The 15497-nt window shown below is 30.7% G+C and overlaps 1 protein-coding gene and 1 long non-coding RNA gene across 3 annotated transcripts in view; one reads left to right on the forward strand and one right to left on the reverse strand.

Moving 5' to 3' along the window:
- LOC127701256 (zinc finger homeobox protein 3-like) overlaps positions 1-15497 on the reverse strand; it is an 84385-nt gene that overhangs the window by 56127 nt on the left and 12761 nt on the right. The window contains exon 2 of one of the 2 annotated variants that reach the window (XM_052205072.1): positions 14711-14759. The gene's annotated coding sequence lies outside the window, so the exon portion shown is untranslated. Of the gene's footprint in view, positions 1-8052; positions 8164-14710; positions 14760-15497 lie in introns of those variants that run through there. The other variant, XM_052205073.1, reaches the window with a different exon arrangement.
- Positions 1434-2700, forward strand: LOC127701388 (uncharacterized). Its single transcript, XR_007982004.1, has 2 exons — positions 1434-1912; positions 2583-2700. It is a non-coding gene; the product is annotated as an uncharacterized LOC127701388 (long non-coding RNA).

Raw genomic sequence — 15497 nt, forward strand, 5'->3', positions numbered from 1 at the left:
AATCTTTCATTTATAATGAAATTACTTACAGAATTACTTCCCTTTGAACATCCATAATATTGCAGAAACAGGTTTCATAATCAAAATGGATAAAAAATTTCAACAAACTGTTGAACCTTAACAAAATACCTTAACATAAAATGAAAAGAATTAACAATTCTCCTAAACTAATTTTACTTGATTCTTTAAAAATAAATCAATATTCATTGTATACTAAGTGAATTAATGGTACACAAACCATGATCTGAATCATATTTCTAAGTTATCTCCCTTTCCTGGTCAATAGAGTTGACCTTACCATATCCTACAAGTTAGATATGTCTGTGAAGCAATTAAGAAGAAATATGAGTTATGGATTCTGTCTATACTAAATTATAAAAGTCTGAAAACTTATCTAGTTCTCAGCAGGCTCCTGTCAGAGAGAAAATCCATCACCTGTGTCTGGACATAATTAAGTTAATTAAATTAGTAAAATTATCAGAACTGAGTCTGTCACTTCCTGTTTACATTAATGGCTGCTGATGAAATTAACACTATTACAAAGAGAAATCTACGACCAATGACTGAATGACCCTTCTTTAACTTTCCTTGTCCAGACATTACAAGAAAATCTTAATTGTATATTTCTTCTAGCCTTCAGCTTGCCACTTTAATTAAGTTTGACTGAAACTTGTAAACAAGCGCCAGTGCAAATTACTTTTAACCTTAATTAAACTATGTTCTGTATAATGAGAGGGTACATATGTTAGATTAGATTTATTAATTACAACAGTAAATCTCATAAGTTATGGCACTTGAAACACATTCCCAGTCTTCTATTCTGCTAAATGATATGCATGGGAAAATAATTGGAGAAGCTGAGACATGTAAATACATTTGAAATAAATAAATGCAGTACATTAAGGACATTTCAGGACACATGGAATACATGTACTCTGAAGATTTTACCAAAAATTAAATATTTTGTTTGTTACTTTTCCTTTTTGATGCAAAGTATTTCAGTTGTACATGTTCAATAAATGTAGAAAGAGTTGTCTACTAAAACTTATTCATTTTACATTAAATACAATAAATAGATACATTCATTTTTTGCAAATTGTGGCATTCCATTTTCCTGATAGAGTAGGTACCTATTTACTAGCTAAATCAGATTTTCATGTTTTTTGTCCACTCCACCCCAGGAAAAAATGGTTTCTTATTTATGAAAATCCAACCTTCAATCAGTTTTGGAATTTTTTCATAGATTTATCCCGAAATCAAACGGACAAATATGAACACAAAAAAGAGTCAAAATACTTGTTTAGTATTTTGGGGTTTAATAAAAAATCAACATTTTTTTATTTTGTGGGTCACCAAAAATTTAAGTGAGTTGTCTACTGGAGCCTGGGCCTACATTTAGGATGTAAAAATATTTAAAGAAAATAAATGAAAATTAAAGAACCTTAGTGAGCGCGCTCACATACCCCACGTCCCCACATTGTCACTGGAGAAATAAAATAACTGTAAGAAAAAAAAATTGAATCATAATTTCCTGTCAATATGCACATCTACGTAGTATGTCCTTATTATCTACAAAGTTTCATGAAATTTTGTTGTGTGGTTTCAGAGGAGTTGAGATGACAAACTGTTGCAGTAGTACATAAAAGTAAATAAGTTCAAAGGGGCGTAACTCCTAGAAAAAAAATTGAATCATAATTTCCTGTCGATATGCACATCTACCTAGTATGTCCTTATTATCTACAAAGTTTCATGAAATTCTGTTGTGTGGTTTCAGAGGAGATGCGATGACAAACTGTTGCAGAGGTATATTGAAGCAAATAAGTTCAAAGGGGCGTAACTCCTAGAAAAAAAATTGAATCGTAATTTCCTGTCAATATGCACATCTACGTAGTATGTCCTTATTATCTACAAAGTTTCATGAAATTTTGTTGTGTGGTTTCAGAGGAGTTGAGATGACAAACTGTTGCAGTAGTACATAAAAGTAAATAAGTTCAAAGGGGCGTAACTCCTAGAAAAAAAATTGAATCATAATTTCCTGTCGATATGCACATCTACCTAGTATGTCCTTATTATCTACAAAGTTTCATGAAATTCTGTTGTGTGGTTTCAGAGGAGATGCGATGACAAACTGTTGCAGAGGTAAATTGAAGCAAATAAGTTCAAAGGGGCGTAACTCCTAGAAAAAAAATTGAATTGTAATTTCCTGTCGATATGCACATCTACGTAGTATGTCCTTATTATCTGAAAAGGTTTCATGAAATTCTGTTGTGTGGTTTGAGAGGAGTTGCGATAACAAAAGGTTGCAGTAGTATATTGGGCAAATAAGTTCAAAGGGGCGTAACTCCTGGAAAAAAAATTGAATGGTAATTTCCTGTCGATATGCACATCTACATAGTATGTCCTTATTATCTACAAAGTTTCATGAAATTTTGTTGTGTGGTTTCAGAGGAGTTGAGATGACAAACTGTTGCAGTACATTAAAGTAAATAAGTTCAAAGGGGAGTAACTCCTAGAAAAAAAATTGAATCGTAATTTCCTGTCGATATGCACAACTACATAGTATGTCCTTATTATCTAAAAAGGTTTCGTGAAATTCTGTTGTGTGGTTTGAGAGAAGTTGCGATGACAAGAAACAGGACTGACGGACTGACAGACGGACGGACGGGTCAAAAACATTATACCCTCCGCAACTCGTTGCGTGGGGTATAATAAAAGACATTAAGCATAACAAACAGTAGTTGTGTAAATATGATTATAACAAAACAGTCAATGAAACAGAACAAACTTTAAAAGCACTCTGAATCTAATGATAGAAAAGATTGCACAACCAACACACACAAACTGTTTAGATTAATTAAGATGGTTGTCTGTTTCACACTGACTATCATTACTGAGGATTCATGTACTATTATTTACATGATCTTTGTTGTTTTGTATAAGTATTAAGCCACATGATTCATAAACCTAAGGTTTTATCAGTTCAAAAGCAAAGTTCCTTTGCGGGGAGACACTGAATCCAGTTTTGAAGATCTATTGGTATGCTATTATCTAAAACCAAAATAAAGTCAACCCTACTACACCACACAAAACTATACAAAAATAAAGAGCTGTGCCATGAGCGCATGATACACTCGTCACTTTTTCAACAATTAAAGATCCATTACTCCTCAATGTTATATCAGAAATTTGTAAAAAACTAAAGGGAGTGTATTTGAATAGATATAAATCAGTCACGAAAGTTTCATGAAAACTGCTCAAAAAATCAAATGGGAGCTTATGTCAATAGATATAAACAATTCACCAAAGTATAATGAAAATAAGTTAAAGCGTTTATGAGTTATTGCATGACATGTTGATGTCGGACAGACAGACAGACGGACAGACACACAACGGCAAACCATAATAGTAAACAGGCGTATAAAAAAACCATTGCATATTGAGATGGATCCTACTCATCTTAAGCTAAAGGTTGGTTGTTTTTTACACCTGTATAAATAAATTTAGCTTCTTCAGTGTAATTGACTAGAAAAAAAGCGTTTGTTGAAGTTCCCTTGGTGACTTTCAATGTATATTCAAGTTTATTTGTGTTGTTGAGTTGCTGTCTCATTGACCTTTACGCCACATCTCTATCTTATTCTTTTTCACAGTACAAGTATACCTGTATGCCTCAGCTGTTTCAAGATTTTATCTAAAGATGACACAGACAATTTTTCTAAATTTGATTACAAATCTTTTCCAAAGCTTAAAAAAGACAAACATTAATTACATCAAAAATTTCTTTTCATGAAAATTGTTCCACTTTATTTAGACTAAATATCATGTTTGTCCTTCCTCAAAACAGAATCTTTTGTTCACATGTTTAAAAAGACTGCAATTTGATTAAGTTTAAATTGTAGTGCTCTTAATGAGATCGACAGGATTAATTTCCTCAAATATAAATCATATTTGACGACAAAATAAAGGAAATTCATTAAGATTACTGCCTTGCATTTAAACATATTATAACCATTCTAGATGTATTCGGAACAAAAGCAACTGTCATCTGTATTCACATTGGGCGATTTGATCTCATAGATTTTTTATTGAAAACAATGGCCAAGGAAATTATTCCCTGTAAATGCTGGTCCTTTAATTATGTACTTCTTCTCAAGAAAAAGCCAAATTATCAATGTTTCTTAATTAGATTAGATCGGGGAATCCAATTTTCTACGTCTGAATGTCACTAATTGAAAATGATATAATCAGTTTTTATTGTAATTACATGAATATGTATCATGCATCAGAGTAAATGTAAAGAAATTCGGAGGTATAACTGATCCAATGTTTTGTTTTCATCATAAAGCCCTGGCGACAGAGACAGACATCGTAATTACAAACACAACCCTCAGGTCAAGGAAAATTTAAATTATAATTATTCACAATGCTGTAGATTAGAGATAAGAATATATATATAAAAATTTCACAAAATGATAATTTAAATAAAGGATGTATAATGTATAACAAATGTGTTTTTGAAAAGAAAGAAATCTGATTTATAATTAAAAGTAAAGACAGAAAATGAAATTTAAATAATGTGTTTTCTATAGGCAGTCAGTGAAGCGATGATTAGAAAGAAACCTCTTCTCAAGATAATCATTAGCTTAGAAATCTTAATATTTATTGTGGTTATTTGTAGGTCTTTTTCCTCTGATGCCCAATCTGTCACAATTATATATAGTCTGTATGTTTTATAACTACAAACATTAATTAGTTCTAGTGTCCAAAGAACATTCTGCCATTTTAGATGGTAGTTATGATTTCATCCTTACTAATTTCAAATCAAATTGATGTAAAACTCACAAGATATGATATAAATGAACATGACAAATAAACGTAAGTCATAATATAATTGACTGTCTGGTAGAGAAGAAAAAACTATACCAATCCAATTATAAACATCACACAAATGTAATCTCCATTGATTTTTTACAATTTTCAAAATCATTGAGCACTGTTGTAGCTCATCAGTGAATTATTACAAGCAATTTGAGTTACTTCCCTTTCAACATATGCTCTATAGAAACAGGAAGATCTGTAGCCTTATTTGAACTTTTTAATTAAAAATGATTTAAAATACAAATTTATCTTACCATTTAAAACTTTTTTCTTAGAAAACAATTCCTGCCTGACATGATTTTTAAATGGGACATTAACGTCGTGTTCATGCTTAATTTGCATTTTTCATAAAATAAGAAGACCATTGAAGAGTAAAATGCTGTAATAAAAAAGATTAATAAGAAATTTCCATATTTTTACATCTCTGTGTGGTAATGAGATGAGATGATTGGGTTCACAAAGGGGAATACAGGAAGAAAAAAACTACATTTCTTCTTTCATTCTGTGTTTTTTCACATCTAAGAAGTCAAAGGACATCCTTTCTTCATACAGCACTATCCTTAAACAGATGATATCATATTTAGCAATATCCTGCTATTTATTTAAAATATAAAACATACAAATTATGAAACCCTGTCACTACCTCCTGAAATCTTTCAGCAATATTTATCCAATTTCCTTTGAATCAATTAGCAAAAATCATTCAGATAGAAGAAAATAAAAATCTATTCATGTTGCTGTAACGTCATCAAGTAAGAATGTTATACTAAAAATATTAGTATATGAAAAAAATTACTGGTCACCCTGGTAATTCAAATATATTAATGCTAGGAAAAGTCATGCCTGATGGGAAATTTGTTTAATCAAAACTTTCAAAATGGCAGTGACAGTTGAAAAGCCTGCAGTCGAGAGATCACCTTCAGACATATTAATTAAACGTGTAATGGAATCAGACCTAATCCCTTTTCCCTTAGTTAATTCATTAGACTCGTCACACATTATTTTTACTGCCAATAGCAACAACCATGTAAAAATAGATTCGTCAAATGGAAAAAGAAAAAAAAAGTGACAAAAATTAATTTAGGGAAATGACAAATTACAAAAGAACTGTTTTAGAAAATTATGCGCTAAGAACAAAAGTTGCCATATATTTTCTATTAGTCAATTATTATCCTGATGAGAAACTGATAATTACACACCATACAGCTGCACTAATTATTTCCTACACAACAGGGGCTAAAATTGAGGCTCAAAACAGGATTACACTTTAAGTACATTTGAAAGAAGCACTTATAAGGTCATATATCGTTAAAAGATTCAAGTCCATGTCAATTCAGTTCAATACACGAATGGTATGCATTAAATTTTCGACAGAGCAATATCATTTGTAATACAACTGAAAACTGTTTCAGGATACAGATTGATTTTGCACTTTAGGAAAGCAACTGAACTCTATTTGGCAATCAAGCAACTAACTTAAAACTAGTAAAGAAACTTTTGCAATCTTACATTTTGGGAGAAATCAAATCAAGGATTTTTTTACATTACTCTTGACTGTGAAATCTATATCTATAGTGTGTCATGAATATGTCTTCCTGTGGACTGTTGTTCTGTGACCTAGCATCATATGGCTCAGCTTCTTGGTCTAGTACAAAGGAAATGTCCTATTCCTTTTCTTATCAATATGCTCTCATTATACAGAATATACATGTACTATTTGACACTGGACTTAAACATCAAGCTGAATATTGTTGAGCACAGATTCAGAGTTGGTGTACCTTGCTTATAACCCTTAAAATTTTTTTTGCCTCACTTTGCTCAGTGACATTTTTGACTTTGGATTTTGATTAACACTTGAATAAACTCCTGAGGATACTAATAAAAAGGAATCTAATGAACCAATGATTAACATGTGAATAATATAGAAGATGAGGCAAAAAAAAAAATTGAGTTGTGTTTCCTGCCTCCCTACTTACCCCATCACATTTTATTGACATTTTTGGTTAAGCACTGTCAAAGTCAAGAAAATTCCCATTTATAGTCTATGTAAAATATTATTTAAAATAAAAATAATTTTTCTTAACAACTCCTATCCTAATTTTTTTCTTTTTTATGCCAGGACTCCAGGAGACAGGAAACAAGTGAATATCTATTTTTTTTTACTTAGACAGTATTGACAAGACAGAAATTGAACAACACAATAATCTTCCTCCCCCTTAATTTTTTTTTCAAAAATCTATAAAGGCAATCAATATTTGTACAAACTTTATCATTCATTGTATTAAATTTATTTTTGTGAAATGGCAGCTATAAGAAAGTAACTGTCACTTTGGCCTAAAATTTGATTTTCTTATTTTGAGGTACTACACATGCTAAAAATACCATGTTCAATTAAAATGTAATGATAAGCACTATATTTGATTGTGTCAATAATTAAAAAAAAATTCCAAAAGTATGTTTTGAAAATTGAATGTCAAAGATTTCAGCCTGTGCATTGTTTGAGATCAGTTGAAAATATTCGATGAACTTTTAAGATTCCTTGAATTAAGTCAGTTATTGAAAGTACAGCCTCATTTTAACACTTTATTGGAATCTACCCCACCAGCAGCACTGAAGGTAAACAAATTTATATGGCTACTGATGACTGACGAATCACTTTGAAGGCAGTTTGTAATACAGGTGTACTCTGTCAATGGGGTAAGTCTACTCTATAATTAAAGTCAAAACCTCAAAATTGTGATCAATTTGAATTTGAATGATTTACACCTGCAGACGATCCTAAACATCTCAGCCATGTTCTATTGATCTCACAGAAAAATTCTATTTAACCACAACTTAATCAGTCATTAAAATATTAACTGGAAAAAAATTTACATTTTAACAATACATTAATAGCAAGTATTTTTCTCTCTCATCAATTTTATATAATGAAAATGCTACCTTTTTTGACAAATTACCTCTGAAATTTGGAGTAATTAAAAATTATACTGTTTTCTAAATATAGCATCTTCCTGTCTTATTATATTCCAAGCTATAATCTGCTGGAAATCTCTGTTGATTAATATAACGTTCCATATCATGTAAAAAAAATTAACAATTATAAATTTGACACAGACTGCTAACATTTAGTCTACAGAACATTTATTCAATGATATCTTTACCATCTAGTGCACTCACCTTTGGATAAACTTAAATCCTTTAAAGCTGCGATCAGAATTTCCTCTTAATTACACAGAAAAGAAAAGTAACCGAAATAGTCTTAATATTAAACAACAGCCATCTTCGTCAAATATTAAAATGAAGTGAAATATGAAAAAGACAAAAGCTTGAGAAAAACATCTATCTCATTAACACTATTCACAGCAACACATTAATTATACCAACGACTTGCAAAAAATACCATCTAAGACAAAATTATTATTTGTGAAATAATCAATAAGACCACGTCTATTATAATTGTTCTGAATGCTACTCCCAAATTAATACACATCACATCAAACAAAAGAAGGCCGAGTTGATTGGAAATAAAATCTAAATTAGTTAGTCACCCTGTCCAATGGCTTGGCTGCTTGAAGGGCTGTGGAATTTCAAATTTTGAGTGTGTAAAAGATCTGGGCAATTATTATCTCGACAAATCATTCATTAGTAGACTGCCTTGTGTGTGATGTATGTGAAATAAAATTATAATCCATGTTGAAACAATTATCTGTTTAAGACTTGACCTTATCAAAGTGTTTATCTGGCTGCTACTGAAAAATTTCTTCACAGTTCTAATTACTGTATCATGCTTTGGGTTTTTGTGACACAAAATATTCATTATACTGCTACAAGTTCAAAATCAGCATTCTTACCTTTAAATCTGCTGTTAATGACTAGTCTGTATGGTAGTTAATTACTGCAGTATTTGACGAGAAAGAGAAAGATCTATTTGCTTTTTAAAAGTACATCTTACAGTAAGGACTGAAGTTCTTGAAAAGTCCTAAACTTTCAAAATCAAATGTGTGTTTTTACAATTTAACTAGCTAAAAACAGAAGCATAAAATACCCCTGACATTTAAAGTTGTCTGGTCTGCTAGGAGTAATTCTTACTCTTAATAAGGAGATATTTATGTCCAAATATACATTTAAGATGCACTACTTTTACACTTGAGGTTTGACTATGAGGACTTATAGATGTTACACCATTTTCATATATTAATTTTGATTGTCTTGTCATAAAACCAAATATCTACAATATTATCAATATATCACAAGTTTACAAACACAAATTACGATTAAAATGGGTGATTTTGGCAGAAAAATCAATATGTGACATAATGCTTTCTGTCAATTTTTCACAGGATTTTGCAAATTAAATGTTTTGTTAATGTGGATGACACCTTCTAATAATTTCTCCATGGTAAACATTCACCCTCAACATGGAAAATGTTACAATTAAAAATGCCTGTAATCCTTCTTTTGTCCGGTAATGAACGAAAATAGCCTAGGGTAATTAGGACTATTAATTGAGGCGAACAATTAAGATTATCTAACTGAGTGATGTAATTATTTCTTTTGTTCAAAGGTAAAATGAAAGGAAATTATTAAGATTGGATTTCCCAAAGGGATAAAGAGACATTTTTATAATTATCAAAGAAACGAGGTATCTTGAGGGGAAAATTATGAATGATTATTTATAATAATTACATTTAAATGGAGCGAATGGTATCCAACTATTTCATTAAAGTCAATTATGAGCTCATTTGTTTAAAGTTTTCCCTCTTTCAGACACTTAATGAAAAAAAAATATGTCTATTTGTAGGTTTGTCTTTGCTAAAGGACATATATAGATATATAGGAAAACAGCTAAAGGATATAAATAGATATAAAGGAAAACAGAGAAAATAACCTTTTGGTGCAATGTTGATATTTTATATAAAAAAAAACAATTGTTTATATAATGATAAAAAGATAAAAATGCATGGTCAGCTAACATTACATTAACAATGTTGGTCAAATTGTCAAAGTGGTGAAAATGCACAGTTAACATTATTACAATAAAACTTGATATCAAATGACCAAAACATGAAATTTAGATTGTCAACTTCTGCATGGTAAAAAATACATAAAACAATTCCCTTTTTCTTTAAAGATTTTACTATATAACTCTTTGGTCTTGTAGACTCATTACCAGAAAGAAAAAAAAATGATTAAGTCTGACAACAAATTACTGCAATTTGCTACATGCTTCCAATCTTATTCCTTGCCAAACCAATCCTGAATAAGTCAATTATAAAAAATAAAGATATGAGAATCATACTTAAGCTTCATTATACCGGCTCATCATTAATCAAAACAGTCGTTATTTATTCTGAAATGAAGAAATGCTTCACTTTTCCTTCAGAAGCATTGGCACTTTTGTCTCCTATTGCGATCTGGGATTAATGAACTTGGGTATCCAATTATCTCATCGTATTGGTCACACCAACAACAATACTTTACCACAGAATACGACTATATTGTTTTTGTGACAACAGGTCAAATTCCTGCACTCCACAGCGCCAACAAAATCAATAGTTCTTCCGATTTTTTATTAATGTAATTACAGATCAGTTATTATCAAGACCAGAATCCGTCAGATGACAATTTGAATACTATTTATATTAAAATTAAGGATGGAAGTCAATGGCTATGAGGCTAGTAACTAAAAACCATTGTCTTGAGAAAAACAAAATGGAGTTATATCCCTTTGCTCTGGATTCAAAGACATAACAAAATCCTGTAAACTTTAATTTAGTGAAAACATCACTTGTGAAATATTATCATAATTATATACAGTGATTCATAGGAGTACATTTTTAAAAATAAATTTTTATCAGCACAATCTCCTGGTGAAAAAGAACTGAAAAATTAACTAAGATTTTAATGACAGCCCTAGAATAAACAGTGTGTGAAATCTCCATCAAAATTACATTAGTAGAAAAATCAGATAAACAAAGATAATTTATTTCTATATCTCAGTTTTAATGGTAAATACATATGTGTGAGTTACAACCTAATCAACAATTTTCCCTAACTAATGGAAACAACTGATAAGTAAAAATTCAACCCAGAGTGATATCATTTTATACTGCTTAATTATCGCTACTCCCAATCTATACACAAATTTTACAGTATTCCAGCCTTAATTAAATTGGACCTGTTTTTATTTTCATTTCTTTTGATGTCAGTGGTTGGTGCCTTAATTTGTTTAATTTGTTAACTTACAAGTAGAGAGGCTGAGGAGTGGGGGTATCTTGTTGCAAAATTAACTTGCCATTTGTTTGAGTGTTTAATGCAATGTTATTTTCACACACCCATTTATTCATATTGGATATTCCAAATAAAATACTAATTATATCAAAAAAGAAAGAGAATCTACCCATTCTCCTGACACTTTATTGTGACTTATCATTGTATGCTGTCAACATCATGTCAATACAGTCAGGGTTAAATAACAACCGAACAATAATCCACCCAGACCACTTAGCGATGTTGCAAGTTTTGCATGTACACAAAATAATTGTTTCTTCTTTAATTGCAATGTCGTTGAAAATTGATTTTTTTCACCATTACCATATTAGAATGGAAATAATATGTGTTTATTTGGAGATTTTATGACATTAGGCTTTTTCTTTGTATACTTTTACTTTCAAGACAACATATGAGAAAAAATCCAGTCAAAAAGAATTATCATATGGTCAATACAAAATCCCTTTAGCTACCAAACAAACCTACTTCCTACAACTCCAATCCAATCAGATTTGTTAAATATTGCCCTGTCCTATTACAAATATCTCTCACCCAAAAGTTTTTGATGTATGTCGCCTTGTCCTGAATATACACCCTTTAAGGGGATACAATACAGTTAGCAAGGGCAGATAATAATCACTTTTATCATCAAATCAGTTACATGAATTAGAAAGTATTTGCAAAGGGAAACAAACATGTAGTATATCTAATCACGCAAATCTACTGTGGGGGAATAATATTTTTTTTAACATCAATTAATTTGTATATGACAGTAATTCCTATAGCAGTTTTGTGAAGGGCGGGAATAGCTGCAATACGATGTTGCATTAAGAATACAAAGTAATTTAGCACCAAAAAAGGGAAATGGGATCTCCAGCATTAAAAAAATTGTCAAGTATTTTTATCCTAATTTAGCGCCCAAAAAAGGGAAATGGGATCTCCAGCATTAAAAAAAAAAAAGGTTTTCAATCTCTAGCTAAAAATGAGCACATGAACCCCCTTTTTTTCTTTTGCAATTGGCTATGTACTACTTCAGGAATTTTATTTTGAAATTAGAAAAAAAATAAATGGAGAATGTGTCCCCATTGAAACAGATGATGCCCCCGCTTGCATACAACATTATAAAGGGATATAACTCAAGAACAATAAAAGTGACAATACCCAAATTTGTTCTTGATCTGAGTTTTGTGGTAATAAGTATTGTGTAAAGGTTTCATAATGTTTGGTTGGGGCAAACTTAAGTTACAGAACGGAAACTAAAAATTTTGCAATTTTTGATTTATAAAGGGGCATAACTCGATAATGATTGAAGTGACGCCACTAAAACTCAAACTTGATCTGTGTTTTGTGGTAAAAAGCATTGTGTATAAGTTTCATAACATTTGGTTGAGGCAAACTCAAGTTAGAGAATGGAAACCAATTTTGGGACGTACGAATGGACAAGGGTAAAACTTAATGCCTCCTCCGCTATGGCGGGGGCATAAAAATCAACTGTAGATTTTGTTCTATGTACATTTCTTTTGAAAAATAAATGTCTACAGCTTTTTACTTCCAATAATCAATTGTATGATTTCACAATTTTTTTTATCACATTCAGTCTTTATCATAGAGACTTTCTTAAAGGTCTATAAATTAAGGAACACTTTGCAAATAAAAGAAGAATGTGTCTGTTGACATGAATGTCCGAATCAAGCTTTGCAATTTTCCAATTTATTAAGAGGCATAACTCTAGAACGGTTAATGATAAACTGCCAAAATTTGACATCTGTCTGCCTGTTGTGGTTCTCAACATTGTGTATGAGTTTCATAAAATTTGCATGAGGCAAACTTGAGTTAGAGTTTGGAAACAAAAAAATTGCAATTTTTCAAATTATTAAGAGGTGTAACTCTAGAACAGTACAAGTCTCACTGACCTAATTCGAACTCTATCTGTGAATTTGATTCTTAGCATTGTGTATGAGTTTCATAAAATTTGCACGAGGCAAACTTAAGTTAGTGTGCAGAAACATACACATTTGCAATTTTCCAAGTTATAAAGGGGCACAACTAAAAAAATGGTAAGTGACTCAACACTAAAATCAGTTCTGTCTTGGTTGTTAGCATTGTTTTTGAGTTTCATAAAATTTGCATGAGGCAAACTTAAGTTAGAGTGCGGAAACGAAAATGGGATGGTCAAGGATAACACTTTATGGCCCCTTCGCTTACGCAGGGAGGTTTGGGACGGGATGGGGCATAAAAAATTGGTGAAAAGATATCTTTTTGTTACAAAGTAGTGTTATTTTTTAGGAAAAGTATTGAAAAATGAAATTTTGCGTTTTTACATGAAATAGGCAAATTTCAAACTGATTATCTCAAAAAAAAAGTCATTAAGGTATAATTGTCCCTACATATTTCGATTGCGCATATCAAAATTGACTTTGTGTCAAAATTCTAAGGAAAAATCCAAAAAAAATCTTTTCTGTTTTGTATGCCCTTAACTCAGATTTGTTTGATGGTGTCCTGTGAGTTATCAAAATAATCAAACTGATGGTATCAATAATCATAAGAACCCTGAACTTGACAGTAACAGGTGAGATATGAACCACCAACTGTATCCCATAACATCAATCATTCTCATTAATACAAATCTAATTAACTATCTACAATAGGTGACCAGTCTACACTGCAGAGACTGAACCTTATCATTTTACATCTCTTAATTATCTGCTAGCAATCATGATCTAAAATCCTATTGATATCTGTTGTGTTAACTGGACACCTTTGACTATTTCAAAAACATGAATGCAACAGGTGTGCACTTTATTTCTTTAAGACCAGTTGTTTCATGACTTCATTTATGATCAGAATATGCATAAAAGCAGATTCAAAAACACTATCTGACACCCCCCTAAAAAACACAACAACAAAAAGGCTATTTAGCAATAGGCAAAGCATGCTTGAGACAATACAAGGGACTATAGATATTAGCTTTTCTCTGTGTTGACTTTGATTTGAAGAATTGCAATGCAAGTGCTGTTACTTTGCTTTATGTTTTAAATATGGTGTAAGAATTTCATGCCATGTAAGTTTCCTGGTAATTCACCATATTTTCTTTTTCATTAAGTTATGGTTGCATTGAAAAGGATATATAGATTAACATATGATTTACCTCAATAGTATTTTTATAACCGAACTCATACAAATGTTAACTTGTTTTTCTTGTGAAGGTCATCACAATTAAAAAAAAAGTTAACACTTCTATGAATTTGATTTTTATGATAAAAAAATCAAGAGATTTCACATTAGTCATCACATAAGAAATAAATTATAACAAACAAACATTTTTTCAAGTTCCAACATTTAGAGGGTAAACTGAGCTTTTTCATAGGATTACCTATCATGTTTGAGGGAAACCAATAATGAAACCATATCAAGGAATAAAAACATTTGGATTGAAAATTTCACTTATGACCTTTTAGATATATATATATATAAAAAAAATAAGGCTGAAATATATATACTTACTAATTGTGATTTACATGAAATGATTAGGTAAGTCATTATTATAACTTATTTGTAAATGTACCTTTTCATTCCGTTGTAAATGAGATGGCTAGGATTTCAACTGTAGTTCTCTGTAAAAATAAATTAATACTTATTAAGAATCATTTAAAGTCGTATTTCAAACAAAGGCCGACAAGAAGTTCATTTGCCTGTGATTTTTTTCTTTTGATCACAAGATGTAATTGAGAATATGAAATTTATTATGAAAGTTGAGCAAATTTAGTACATGATTTGAGTTAAAAGAAAAGCTCTTTATGACAAAATTAAAATCAATAATTTTGACAAATTAAAGTATATTTGAGAAAGAATATCACTGATAAAACAAGTGCAGACCTATCATTTTGTCTAGTATATATATCAGGGAGACTAAGAAATCATCAAATCAAAGAAGTGCTTTTTCAAAATACAAACATTGTTTAACATTCCCTAACAAAAACAAGTGTACACACGTTGAAATGTCTCGCATGCATGCTTTACTGATCATTGAATTTATGTTGATAGTCCTAAATATAAAGCGTTACTACAAGTATCACATAAACTTAACATGATCCAAGACAATGAGGCCAAGGTCAGATAAACCAAGCCTGAAATACATGTACACCTTACAATCATTCCATACACAAAATATAGTTGACCTATTGCTTATATTTTCTAAGAAACAAACTTAGCCAGGAAAATTTAACATTGACCAATGAACCATGAAAATGAGGTCAAGGTAAGATGAACCATGCCAGACAGACATGTACACCTTACAGTCAATCTATGCATTAAATATAGTTGACCTATTGCTTATAGTATCTAAGAAACAA

This window comes from Mytilus californianus, unplaced genomic scaffold, assembly GCF_021869535.1.
Source record: "Mytilus californianus isolate M0D057914Y unplaced genomic scaffold, xbMytCali1.0.p SCAF_5, whole genome shotgun sequence".
Lineage (NCBI taxonomy): Eukaryota > Metazoa > Mollusca > Bivalvia > Mytilida > Mytilidae > Mytilus > Mytilus californianus.